Raw genomic sequence first — 14,046 nt, 5'->3', positions numbered from 1 at the left:
ACAGGAAGCAGAATAACACAGAACAAATAACATCTGACCTGGACAAGGTAGATAAGCAATAAGCATGATCCCAACCCCATGCGAGCAACATGAAAAACATGCAGGGTGAATGAACTGGGCTGTCATCTAGGGCTGCAGGGGAGGGACATCTGATATCACAGGGATGACTGCACTGGGAGGCTTTTTTGTTTGTGCCCAAATTGCAGTGTGGGGGTGGGAATGGGGAAAACGGTGTCTGAAGAGTTCACATCAGAAGCAGACATGTACCTTGACATGACTCTGAACTACCTGTGGGTATGACTTTGTTTTTTGTTCTATTAAATAGGATTATTTTCTTTGTTTTCTGACCAGTCCTTTGTCTCTTCTTGTACTATGGCAGAGCTTGATACAAAACACTGCTTGCCTGTTCCTAGTCTTGCTTTTAAAAAAAAAAATCTTCACCTGTTCAAAACAATGAGCAAACCCTTTGCTTGTGTAATGCAGAGTTCACTGGCTTGAAAGGGATTATATTGTTTTGTGTGAACTGAGCAGCAGGCCTGATGCTTTCATACTCTTAACTCACTGGGATGGGAATTCTCTTTGCGCATGATACGACCAAAGCAATGCTGCTGACATGCGAGTCATAGTAAAACAAGCTGATGTTTTTGTGGGCAGAAGCTGCTGGTTTTGAGAGACTGTGCATGGTATGTAGATTTGTCTGAAGTAGATAAACTGTACAGTAAACTGGAATGAGGGTAGCAGGAATGAGGCAAAGTACCTGATGAATTCTCATATTTGCATAATGGAATATGGAAATCATACAGGCCACCCGGACAAAGGCTTTCTGTCCCAGGGCATGCTGGACCTCATAAAAAGGATTCCACTAATTTCACCGAAGTAAATGACTTAAATAGATTTACACAAAGTGCTTGTTTTAACACACACCTCTGCCATAGTTATGTAACAAGGATAAATTATTTTCCCAGTGTGTTAATTCTTGAAGGCACCTATTTTCTCAAAATAACTTGAACATAATGTTTTAAAACAATTCTTGCATGTATGTGCAAGTGCTGGTTAGCTTTTTTCAAAGCTTTTTTCACTGTTTTTTTCAAACAGTGAACAGGAATACATGGAGACAGAATTGACCCATTTATGTAAGGGCAGGATCTAAAGAATTAAATGTAGAGCAGGCAGGTTGGTAATACACTCATTTATAGTGTCTTAATACTGGACTAACTAAAATTGTTCAGCTTTCTCAGTTCAACATTGAATTACATTTCCTTCTAATGGATTGTTGCCTCCTGAGAGCCATTCAAATACATCATACTTTGTGACGAGTTTACACAGACATCATAAACCCTCCTTTAAGACAGGTGTGTTTTGCTTGCAAAAACTGTTGTGCATTTTGACTTCAAGACTCTTTTATACTGAAATTTTCATTAGAGTAAAATTTTAATTTTTGCTCAGCTTTCAACACAATGGCAGAAATCAGAGAAAAAAAATGTTTTCTTTTAAACCATAGACTATAGTTCCTCCACTGGTTAATATACCCTTTGTCACAGCAAATCTAAATTTAGTTTTCCAAATAATTATTTTTAGACTGATGGAGATGAAACACTATTTAATTTTAGTTCTAAAATAACATTCATTACTATGTTCAGGGATTTTAGTACTATAACACTTCTGGAGAGACTACACTCATTTTGACCCTGAGAGTATTTCGAGGGAAGGATTTACTGAATTACCTGGGACACTTCTGCCACTCATAGAAATTTAAACATGAAACTGACATAAAGTACCCTTTTCATGATTTTGCAAACTCAATCACATCTATTAACCGTATTAGCACTACAGATTTATAAAAATGAGTCTAATAAATCATAAAAATAAAGCTAATTTCTCAGATAATATCACATAGATATGCATGTCCTTACAAAAGATGTAAAGAATGACAGCAGCTAAAAAACAGAAACAAATGACAATGTCCCTGCTTTAACACAACTGACTTAGAGGTTCCAGTTAGTTTTATACAAGTTCTCAGCCTAAACCAGGAGAATGAACTGCTTAGATAAGAGAAAGAATGCAGTAAACAAACTTATTTACTGATTAACTGCTTGATGCAAATAATTAAAGAGAATTTATTGTCTTGTGACTGCATGTTCAGGATTTAATTCTGTGCCTCGGCTTGTTCCTAGGATTTTCACACAATTTTGATTATTAACTTTATCAATAACAATATATTTTCAAGTACAAAACAGCTGACAGCAATTAGATTGTCAGCTTTTACAGCAAGCAAGACTGAAAAGATAATTTGCTTAAGCAAAATATGCTTTTAAACATTGTCATTGTTCCATATAGATCAAATTCTGCCTGATAAAAATTTATCACAAGAATTCAATGGACGGTTGTACTTTGAATTCAAAACAAGCACAGTCCTTGGCTCAAACTGTAATTACTAAAATCCCCAGTAATGGAATTAAAAGGAAAATGCTTCTAAAACAGATTATCTCAAACCAGTATCTCACCTCTCCCCAAATCACGCAATACAGAGCCTTGAGGTTAAAGATCAGAGAGATCTGAAATCCGTGCTGCCAGATTAAGGTGTCTTCAAGTTAGGCACAGAAGAAGGAATGAGAAGACAGTGTGGAAAGATCTTAGGGCCAGAGCTCCCTTGTGCCTCGCTGTTACAGAAAGCCCTGAGGAGGGAAAGCAGGAGTCCTTCAGGTGGAGGCACAGGACCCATAACTGCTTCAGAGCCTGAATTGGGAAAAGTACCCTTCTACATGTTACACACAGATGTTAAAAAAATTTGCTCTAACCTGGTTATATTCTAGCACTTCAAATATTCAAGAAAATTGAGTATTAGTGAGAGAGGAAAACACAAAGTAGCAAGGAATTGCATTATTTCACTGGATTTTTTTACAGCAAAAGTAGTAAATCTTTTTTACTTTGGATGAAGGGATCAAGATGTGAACTCTTGGGCAGTACCTGCAGAAGCCTCCATCATCAGTTCAGCGGTGAGGGAGACAACAGCCAGAGTCTGCCTCTCCTCCTGACAGGCTGCGCACAACCCTCCATCTGCCTCTTTCTTGAGGAGAGATTAAAACCTTTTTCATGCAGTTTATATGACAGCCAGAACTAATTACAGTACCTGGGAGAGTACAGAATTATCTCACTTCAAACCCAAGCATTGGCTTCTTGTAATGCCAAGCCAGGGACAGAGTGCCCCTGCATTCACCAGGAGCCACACAGAGCACAGCCCCCCTCTACCCTGTTCTGCACAGAAGTGAGGAATTTTTCTGTCACAGAGAGAACCACCAAATATTGCTACTTGTATTATAAAACACATTTTAGATACGTCACTCTCTCTGTGGAGTTATAGAATGAACTTCAAGAGGAGCTATATTAGCACTGAATTCTTAGCCCACCGGAAGAAAAAGCTTTACACAAAATATCTATTAATTGTCTTATTATCATGTGTGCAGATGTTACATCTTTGCTACCTACAGTTTGCCTGGTAAGGTGGAAACAACACAGTGAACTAATCAAAGTGTTCAGTTTTACAACCCCCAAGCAATAACTTTCAGAACCTGTTTGCAAGGATAATTTGATATTGGTAGGCAGTCTGATTTAGAAATTACAGACATTGAGGCTGAGAGAAAAGCAACAAACTTCTCAACAGAAGGAATTGATTTCCAAATACCTTTGTCCACTTTGGGATTAAGATTGCCATTTTAGTTTCTAAGTACTGCAGGTACCATGAAGAAAAGATTATACCCTGGGAAACAGACCAGCTTTGTTTGAAGTTCTCAAAGCACGTTTTGTACTATTTTGTTCTGAACAAATAATACTGATGATTTTGGTTTGCTGTACTTTGAAAACAGTGTTCTGGGCAGAAGCTTTGCTGGTCATGCGTAGATGTACTGGACTGATGAAAAGCTAGATTTTGGGCTGGAAAGCATTTCTGTCCACAACAGGATGGAAGGGTTTTCCATGGAGTTGTGTACGATCTCTCATTTCTCGTATGTGTGTGCACTTAGAGACCAGTATGTATTTTGCCTGAGCAGAATACACGTTTGTGTTTGAACAAGCATATGCAGGAATTGTGGTCTTGGCTGAATAAAGAACATGTTGATTTCACTGTTACATCCGTAATCTCATACACCGCGATTGCTTTGCTTTATGAGAGCTCAAGCTTTTCTAAGCTTTTTAAGATTATATTTAGAGAGCTCAGCCGTGGCTATTTACAGATTTGGAGCTAAATTGCTTTCTGATGAGATTGGACTGGTACAAGTGTACCTCCAGAAGGGTTGGTATATTTAGCCTCTCTTGTTCCTAATTTAAGTACTCCTATATTCTTCTGCTTTGACAATGTTTGGATCATAGGAGTCAATAGAAGCCTCTGTTTCTCAGTAGCCAAGTATTTTGTAGCAGAGAAATGAGTTTTGACTGGGGAAAGAGCTTCTAGGATATAAAGGAAGCATTGAGGTTTTCATGGGTTTTCATGGTTGGATGTGGATCTAGAGGAAAAAGAAAGGCTCTTTTGAGAACCTTCACGTCAAGACTTGTTATAATCTGAGAAGGAAAAAAAGACTTGTCTAGTGGTTCATTTGCTACAGATCCCCTTTTTTTCCGTAAGGGGGAGGAAAGGGTGTATCCGTCACAAAACCAAGTCCAAAAGTATTTGGTTCAAAATCAAGTTTTGTTATGCAATGTGAGCACTGATGGCACGTGAGATGTTATCATTACAGATGAGCATTTTGGTACATGATCAGTGCTTCCTGCCCTGCCTCTAATTCCAGCTGCAACAGTTCCTGGAAAATTGCAATCCCATATTTGATCGTTTGACAAAATAATCCTCTCAGTTTTGCTTTTCACTGGTCATTGCCCTGCCTCATTGTTGACTGAAACTTTAAACTACTTCTGATGACATCACAGTCCTGCTGAGGATGATGTCATGATCTCACTTCTTAACACAGAGGTCAAAGAAAAAGATAAGAAATGCTGTCAGAAGTGTATTGGCTGGCATGTGCAACTGTCAGCAAATGATTACAATACTCAGGAACTGTGATGATACAGAAAGCAAAATCCTAAAGCTAAAGCTGTCAAACTGCAAGGAGCTCAGGGGGACAGATACAAAGCAAAAGCAGCAGCACAGTCAAAATAGGCAACAGGTTAAAGTCAAGGGAGGCGGGGGGAAAGGAATGTTTTAGACATCTCTGCTACTAAATAACATCTACGCATACTTTTAAAAAATGTTCTCAAATCAATCAAGCACTTGGAGGCAGATTAAATGCCAGTATTTACATGCCACAACACCCTGCACTACTGTGCCCTCAAATGAAGAACAAAATGAAGTACTAGATAATTGGACTTGAAGGAAAAAGGAAGAGAAAAAGAAAAGAGGAAAAAAAAGTAAACCAGACAGAGAATTCAGTAGATTATCAGAGGCAGGTGTAGGTACTGTATAAAAATATCTACTTATATTAGGAGAAAAATTCCTTTGTTATGATGGTGGGATATTTAATCAGGTAATTACAGAGTCAGTCAAACTGCTTTTTGATGTTTACACTGGAATAAAACTAAACCAACTCTTAATTTACATTGCCTGAGCTACTCTGAGTTTGTTACTTATATAAAGGATGTCAGCACGACTCCAGAGCCATCTTTGCTTATGAGTTAATTATAAATTAAAAGCTAAAAGCTCACCTTTTCTATTTACTGAATAATTTTTACCTGCACATTGGGCATCCATTAACAATTGCAGTCATTCATAACCCAGGTCCTGTGTGCCTGAACATCAACCCTAGTTTTAGTGGGGGAAAAGCCAGACATTACTGCTAATGCACAATGGATTGAATGGTTATTTTGCTCACTGGCAACATATCTGCTAGGAAAAATAGTGTCCTAAGAAAGAATTGAAGGCTTTTTCCCCTCCTTCCATGGACTTATGTAATTTTTCTATGAGTCTGTTCTTGGATTTTATTAAACTCTTCTGTGCTTGTCAACTCTTTTTTAAAACCCAGTTTTACTAATTTACAGAAAACTACACAGCTCAACTTTCTTCATAAGTGTATTTTCATAGTAGCTATGAGCCCAGATCAGAGGCTAGAACTCCACTGTGCCAGAACTGTACAAACACAGAGTGAATACGTAACCTATAAGGTCTTTGAAACAAGAATCAAGAGTTAGGTAATAATGACTTAATGTAAATTGACCATCAAAGAAAAACTTCCATGAGCAGGTCCTTCAAAATTTTGTGGACAGTTTTAGATCAAACCTTGGTAAACAAACATCTGACTAACACAATGCCTCCAGAAAGAAACCTGTCAAGGGGTAAACCTTTCAGGAAGAAAACAGTAATACTTCAGAACTTAGTCATTCCTGAGTGTGTTTTGGAAATGACACTGTCAGGGACTTTCCTCTTGCTAGGGCCATACTCCCTCTGCCAGCTAGTCTGTAGGTAACTCCAGATTATTTTTTAGGAACCATCCCTGACCATACTATTCTCCAAACTCTGCATTGGGCTGAGTCAAATCCACAGCCATAAACATGCTAAGGCTTGGACAATATCAAAGTACTGGTTATGCACTAGTGTTTCGTCCTCTAGATAGAACTAATTGAGGAGAACAGTTATGAGCTGAAGGGCAGCACAAGTAAGGATTTCAGAATGAGTTGGCAGACGTTGCTCCACTGAAGTAATATGAGGAACACCACTGTGCACACTGGTCACACCATGAATAAGAACAGAGTGAAAAAGCACAGAAGGATGGTGCCCTGTTGTTAACTGAAGCTCACTGTTGCTGTGCAAGCATTTGGCACTTCCCACAGCGTCCTGTGTGTATCATGGGTGTATTTACTCTGCTCTGTACGAAGAGAAAACATGCCCTTGCACATGGAACCATTTAAAGTGTAGAGTATTATTCTGTGGGCTATTTTACATCAAGCAGCAGATGGTTGGACATGATAAGTAGCTAAACACAATATAGTACTTCCAGAAATGAGAATCTAGCTTCTGGATTTCTGAAAGAAGCATGAAAGGGTGGGTGTTGTTGACACTGTGGAAAGACAGTGTTTTTTATTCAGTATGTCATGATCATGTTTTGACTTCGGCATAGTAGTAGAAGAATATAGTGGACCAATATGTTAGAAGAGTCCTCCCACCTAACATGGACGGTGATGGCTAGAGGTTACCACTCTCTCAGAGGGAACACAATATGGGATTGTATTCTACACAAATGTGGTGGGCAGAGCACTGGTAGGATCCACAGTCAACACAGATAAAGCTTCTTGTATTTACAGGCATGGGACTATTTACCAGCATTTCTCATTGCCTACTGACTGCCCACTGGCAAGGGATTAGATATGAAATGCCTGGGAAATGAAACTGCAGGTATTCCTCGCTGCAGTTGTGTATTATTTTCTCTTTGGGACTAAGTATACACCCTTGTTTGTCATGCCCGGGCAGAAACTCTCTTCACTGACTTTTCTGCTCTAAAACTGAAGTGTACTCATTAGTGTAGCCGTGTAACTGGGAATGGAGGAGAGAACAAGAGGCAGGGATTGGAGTCTGTGAGTTTGCACAGGGTCCTATCACCCAGTGGCTCTGTCACAGCTGTGAGCTGTATACAAAGACTGGCCACCACGGAGAGAGAACTAAGAGAGCTATAGCAGGAAGATGTGTCTCACAAAAATAATTTGAAGGATTACAACCGGGTGATGACCTGGAGAGGATTCCACTGGGATTGTTTGACAATGTAACCAGAAATTTAACAGAAGTAGAAGGCTTAAGTGCTAATTACTCGACAAGGTACTCTTCCCAGGCTTCAGCTGCATGTACATTTTGGTGACTACAACACGCAGATGCAGGAAATCCAGCTTTCAAAAACTTGTTTTCAGGCGTAAAACTAGCAGAGTACTTCAATAATGACCTTTTTTTTTTTTTTGGTGTATTTTTTTTGTCATCTTTTTCCCCCCGTGTTACTCTGTTTCCTGTTCATTTGTTCTGCACATAGCACCACCCTCTCCTGAGTTCTGTAAACAAGACTTCAAACAGGCCTCGAAGATTCTTTCATCAGTTCATTTTTAACATGGACATCCCCTTCCCTTTTTAGCTGTGTAAGGCACTCAGTGTAAAGCGAGGTTACAATGCGGTTTACATGCAAGGAAACCACTATCAGGTGGAAAAGCTTTATTTGATCGCGTTTATTTAAAGCCATAAAGCGTCTGATACTGAAAGACGTGTTCCCGATGGCGATGAATGCTAGGCTCTGGCAGCCCAAGCGACGCCTATCACGGACCTGCCCTAGGTCAGTCTAGGCTGAGCGATTCCCTTTTCCACTCCCCGTTTGTCCCATCTAGGAATCTGACTCGCCCTCGGCCGCGGGATCACCCCACACCACCGCGCCACGGCCCTGCCCCGCCCCGGCCCGCGGCGCCTGCGGCGGCTCCGGCCCCGGCGCGGCGGGCGGGGCTGGCCGGGCCCGCCCTGTGCCCCCGCCCCGCCCCGCCTGCCCCGGGCCCCGCGGTGCCTCCTCTCGGCCCCTCCTCCGGGGCGGCACCGCCGGGCGGCCTCAGCGGCCCCGAAGCGGCCCCGAAGCGTCCCCGAAGCGTCCCCGCGGCCGCGGTGCGCGCAGAGGCGGCGGCGAGCGGAGCTGCGGGAGCCGGCCCAGGCAGAGGTGGGTGCCGGGGCTCGGGCGGCCGCTGCGGGAGGAGGGAGGCCCTTCCTCCTCCGGCGGCCCGCGGGCGGGGAAGGCAAGGCCGGGAGCCGCTGAAGGCAGCGAGTCCGTCCGGCCTGGGCATCCTGGCGGGGCTCCGGGCGGCTGCCCGCATCCCCTGCCTGCATCCCCTGCCCGCATCCCCTGCCCGCCTTTCCTTGCGGAGCCGCCTGGCTCTGGGCAGTGACAGCTGCGCCGGGATTGCTGTGCACATCGTGGCTGGACGCTGCTTTGTGCACGGGATTACAGGGAAGACGTGGTGCTTTCCAGGTGTCTCCTCAGAGGGAGGCACCCAGCGCGGGGGTCTCGGTTTGGACCGCCGAGCTGTGTGAGCTGGTGGGGGCCAGTGCCTCTCTATGTGCTGCTGCTTCCCCTTTGGCTTCAGGAATTTTGCTTCCCTTTACCTGGCAGCTGCTGATGCAAATCGCTGCATTATGCCACTGCTTCACTAATACTTGCCCTGAGCTGGAATAATGACAGCAGTAACAGGACAGAGGGATTTAATGCCATAGCAGGGCCTGGCTAGCAGCAATGCAATGGCTACACAGGAAACGAAACTTTCAGATATTTTGTATTTCTTTTATGTTACCCCCCCCAACGGTTATTACTTTTCTATTGATCAGTATATCATCTCCTCTACCTTCAAAAAACAAAACTAAATGTGTCTTCTGGGGAGGAGACAAAATACTGCAATATTGTTGTCCCCGTCAAATAGAGGAATTGCTTAGAGGTAGTATCTCAACCTTGATGTTATAGACCATCTAGCAGGTAATTTTTCTTTTCACATGCAAAGTCATCAGCCTTGATAGAGTTTTTGACGGCTAATTTGACTCCTAGTCTGGAGTGTGTTTTGAAGTGGTTTATTTTCTGGATAGCTTTATCTGTGTCCCTGCCTCTGCTGTCTCAGGGAGCAAATACTGGTAAATGCTTAGTGTACATACATAAGGTTTTGTTGTCATCAGTGCAGGGTTAGAAGTTAGAGAGGTGAACTCCTGTTACAGTAAAATGAACCTGCTTCCATGAAGAGAACTGGAGAAAAAGTGGGGAGATAGTGAAGGAGATCAGATGGAAAATGCTCAACATGATGATGTTATGATTTTAGGCATAAAGCCACGGAAATTGGTTCTAATGGTTTTAAATACTTTCTGCTTTTCTTATAGCTCCAGGTCACTAGTGCAGATACAGACTACGTGATAATATCTGCTTACCTGATGCAGCAGGGCCTGTTTGTAAGGGAGTTGGGCAAATTTTAGTCTTTGGCCCTTTTCCATACCTGAGCATGTGCAGATTTACAGATTTGTTTGTCTGTGAACACATATACACACAGCAGTCATCAAAGCCAGCTAAAATACAGTAAAAGCTTACTTTAAATTCTAAAAATGCAGAAAATAGAGAGTCTAATGAACAAATTTGTTTTCCAGTCCTGCTGAAAGAAAGCATGCCAAGTCACGTGAGGTGTCTGTATAGAGTAGAACTACTGCTGTTTTTCCACTCAGATTTATGTTCCCTCACTGACATCAGAACAGTCGCACAGGGCAGCGCAGTACATGACTTACCATGTATTGTTCAGCTACTTCAAAAGTTCTTGGTTTCAGGCATCAGTTTGTACTTTTCAATTTGTTGTAAAGTTTGAACCCCTTTATGCAGGGTCAGTCCAAAGGAGTCTCAGTCCTTCTGTACATTCCCTCAAAGTGTCTCCGTGAGGAGGGAAGCACTGTACAGTTGGGAAGTTAAGGTACATTGATATTAAAATGCCCTAGGGTACATCACCGTGTCCCGCAGCCATAGGGAGGAGCAGGAGAGAAGATCCAGCAGGCAGGAATTGTGCAGCAAGTTTGATTTATTTAATTATTTTACAAACTCTTTCATAGACTTTTTTCTTCATAGTCTAATTGGACAAGGATCAGCCACCCCCTGAGGGTGATTGGCTAAAATCCTAAAACATCCATTGTCAAAATATTTTTCTACTATACTATAAACAAGACTTCTCAAGGCTGCAGGTGTTTCATTGTTTACAGAACTCTGCTACCTCTTCTGTGAGAGAGAAAAGTCTCTCACGGACTTAGAAAATAGCAAGAAAATCCTTGCTAGCAGCATTTTTGTATCCACACAGTGAGACCAAGGGAAATGTGGAAGGTCTCCCAAGAAATCTCTGGGAAAGGAGTAGACAAGTCTTGAGATATGATTTCAGGACTGCCTGGAATTTCAGTAGAGGTGTCCCTTGTACTGTGCACCGCTGAGTCTTAATTTCTCTCTTTCTTTGGTAGTAGCAATTGTATGGGTATGTGGTGACTCAGATCATCCCATTGATCTAGCTGGAAATTATTTTTTCTGGCTTTAGTGGTGTTACTTTGCAGTGCTGACACAAGGGCAAGATTTAGGAAAGTGGGGAGTGTGCAGCTGGGAGGCTGGTATGGGGACTGTGGTTGTACCCTTTAATGGGCCTTGAAATAATTTTCCTGGACTCTTGGGTACCAGTTTGATACCCTGACTGTGGGGCTGTGGGCCAGTTCTCCTTTGTTTGAATATAGGGATTAATTGCAGGCAGGTTTGGAGTCTTCAGTTTGAATTTTTGATTTTAGTTGCTTTCAGGAAAATATTCTGTCCTTTACAGGGACTTCATGAAGTATTACACCAAGTGAAGTTTCAACTATTTGAAATAAAGTGCAATATCAGAACCAGAGGAATAGTCATCTCATAGTCAAAGTCCATGATTGTGAGTGAGTGTGAGTGGATGGGTTCTCGGAGGGACAGGCAGCTTGGAAGATAAGTTTGACATTTGATCCATTCGACTCTCTGGCTGTTGTAAGAAGTCATAAATTTTGACACTGGCCTTGACTAACTTGGAATAGAAGTCAAATAGTTTCGAATAGAATTAAGTCCAGAATAATCTCAACCCTGAAATATTTCTGGAGGTTTGACTGGCAGGAAGCACAATGCTCTTACACTGGTGTAGAGTCAGACACAGGCTGAATTTTGCTTGCTGGTGTGGGACATACAAGTAAACTGCACCTGTCTCCCACCTGACCAGATGTACTGTCAGATCACCTGCAGGAGTGTGGTCTGTCCCATGCAGCTGTGACTGTGGGGAAGTCTGGAACAAATATGAGTATAATGAGACTTTGACTGAGTTTGCCCTCCGATTTACAGAATAACTAGAGTCACACTGCTCAGCAGAGTGCTCTGGAGTTCTCCCTCAGCAACTTGTCCAAACTGGGGTCATGGCTGCTTATGGCTCTCTTTCAGGTCGTGTCCAGGTTTCCTTTCTCAGGAAAAAAGAGTATGCAAGGAGAGTGCTTGTCTATGTCTCAGTTGGGTGAGCTTGGCCTGCTGCAGTTGGGATTTAGCCACAGTGGTAGACCCTGCTTGATACCAATGGGAGTTACACCCTCTGAGATAAAAGCCTCAGTAACTTGCCCAAAATTATGTGGAGATCTTGTAGGAAAATAGAGCTCTAAACTGAAGTTTCCCAAAGTCCTGTGCAATGTCTTCATGGCTCCTCTAGAGAAGGTAAATCCAGACTCTGATTTTACTCTGAAAAATGCACAACTTTGGTGTTCTGCCTGGGCATTTACTCAAAAAGTAGGGTGGAAATTCATGGCAGTGACTTTAGGTTGGATTGACGTAGGAACTCACAAATAATTAAGAAAAAAGTTTTTGAGAGTTCTTAATGAATTTTGGTTTCCTACCTGAAATGGCTTAAAATACTAAGGGATTTGAATATCCTGATCAAACAGCATTAGCGACTGTACAGTGTGTTGGCAGCTTACTAATAAACAAAAGTACATATTTTAAAAATAATAGAATGATAGTTATTAAGAGCTTTTGTAGTTAAGAAGTCAGCATTACTATGGTTGTTGCACAGACATGGAGGGCTAAGTTTAATTTTGAAAATATTCATCTAGAGAATCTTCAGCTGAAATGTTTTCTTATCTCCCCTACCTTTTTATCATAATTCTTTTTTTTTTGACCATAACGTCTGAAACTGTTTTTTATGGTAAAGAATATGTCAATAGTAAAATTCCATTAGTTGCAGTAGAGGGATTAAGTGTGCAGTACTGCAGGCAAAACTGAATTGTTTCAGAGTCAAGAATAAGAAATACTTGATATGCAGTGAGTGTTAATAAGCACTGACTTTGAAGTATTATCATTTGTTTATTATTTTTTGTAAATGAGGAATAATTTTCTTGACGGGACCACAGTCTGATTCCCAAATGTAGTCTGGTCTCTCTCAAGCTTTACATCTTCAAAACAGAAACCAAGGGCAGGTCAGGGGGACCAGATGGACAGGGTTTGTAAAATTGTCATAGTTTCAGTGTGAGCAGCAGAGTTGCAGTGATGTATTTTAACTGAACACTGGCCCATCAATTTTTGTCTTCCCTTCACCATTTCACAAGTTATATGGAAGTTCATAAGAGGAAAGTTGATTTGTTTTGTGCTTATGCCCATCACTTCAGCCATGGACCAGGGTCTCATCATCACATCAGGTATTAAAAGTGTAATTGAAATTTGTGTCTGTATTTTTTTTGTTGTTGTTTGGGTTTGTTTTGTTTTGTTTCTGTTATGTTTACCATTGCTGCAAATCTTCCTCTCCTGGCCTACAAAGCCAGTGCACAATCATAACCACAGAGCCTTAGAAAAGGGACTGAAAGAGACGTAAATGTTGCCAAAGCTTGTTCTTGGTGACCAGACCAGCTGTCACCATCCGTTCTATAAAGCTCTGTAAACCTTTAAAAGAAGGTGACTGCTTCTGAACTGGCCATGGGAGTAGTGCCCAGTCCATCTTAGCTCCTTAGCTGTGCCTTGGAATTGTTGGGAGAGTTCTTGTGCCTAAAAGAAGCAGGTTTTGAAATTTACCAGAAGCAGATTTTGAAATTTAAATAGAGGTGTCCAGATTGTAACGGGCAGGTCTGTGATGGGATACAGGTTAATTTACTGCCTTGGACACAGGCACAGCAACAATGTCTTTCCCAAAGATTGCAGTTGCCTGTTCTTAAACTAGTCTCAGCAGATGTTTGTCCTGTTCTTCAAATTTTTCTGCATTGGAAATTTTGTATCTTCCAGAGGAAGTGTGTTCCACTTTTTAAATACCCTTACAGCATGCTACCTAAATGAACTGAAATGTTTTTAGAGCATGTTGAATAGCACTTGCATATCTTAGTAATTTGGATATGTGTGGATATCTAATCTATTATTCATCTATTCATTAATGTTGTGGCACCTGGCGAGACGCTGGGTATTGCAAAAGGAAAAAAGGCTCTTAGTTCCTATGATTTTCAGTATTTTATTTTGAAAAATGCAGTAAAGAAAGATGAAATGGTAAGGGGAAGAGCTGAGCTGTAAAAAAAAA

At 41.6% G+C, this 14,046-nt stretch overlaps 1 protein-coding gene across 2 annotated transcripts in view; it reads left to right on the top strand.

Moving 5' to 3' along the window:
• The first annotated feature begins 274 nt into the window (after window positions 1–274).
• The window catches only part of LPIN1 (lipin 1), a 57,143-nt gene continuing 43,371 nt past the window's right edge, over window positions 275–14,046 (top strand). Inside the window, exon 1 of one of the 2 annotated variants that reach the window (XM_032104167.1) lies at window positions 275–294. The gene's annotated coding sequence lies outside the window, so the exon portion shown is untranslated. Of the gene's footprint in view, window positions 295–8,548; window positions 8,658–14,046 lie in introns of those variants that run through there. The other variant, XM_032104168.1, reaches the window with a different exon arrangement.

The sequence above is a fragment of the Corvus moneduloides genome, chromosome 3 (assembly GCF_009650955.1).
Source record: "Corvus moneduloides isolate bCorMon1 chromosome 3, bCorMon1.pri, whole genome shotgun sequence".
Classification (NCBI taxonomy): domain Eukaryota; kingdom Metazoa; phylum Chordata; class Aves; order Passeriformes; family Corvidae; genus Corvus; species Corvus moneduloides.
This window is presented reverse-complemented; position numbering and strand designations above follow the sequence as displayed.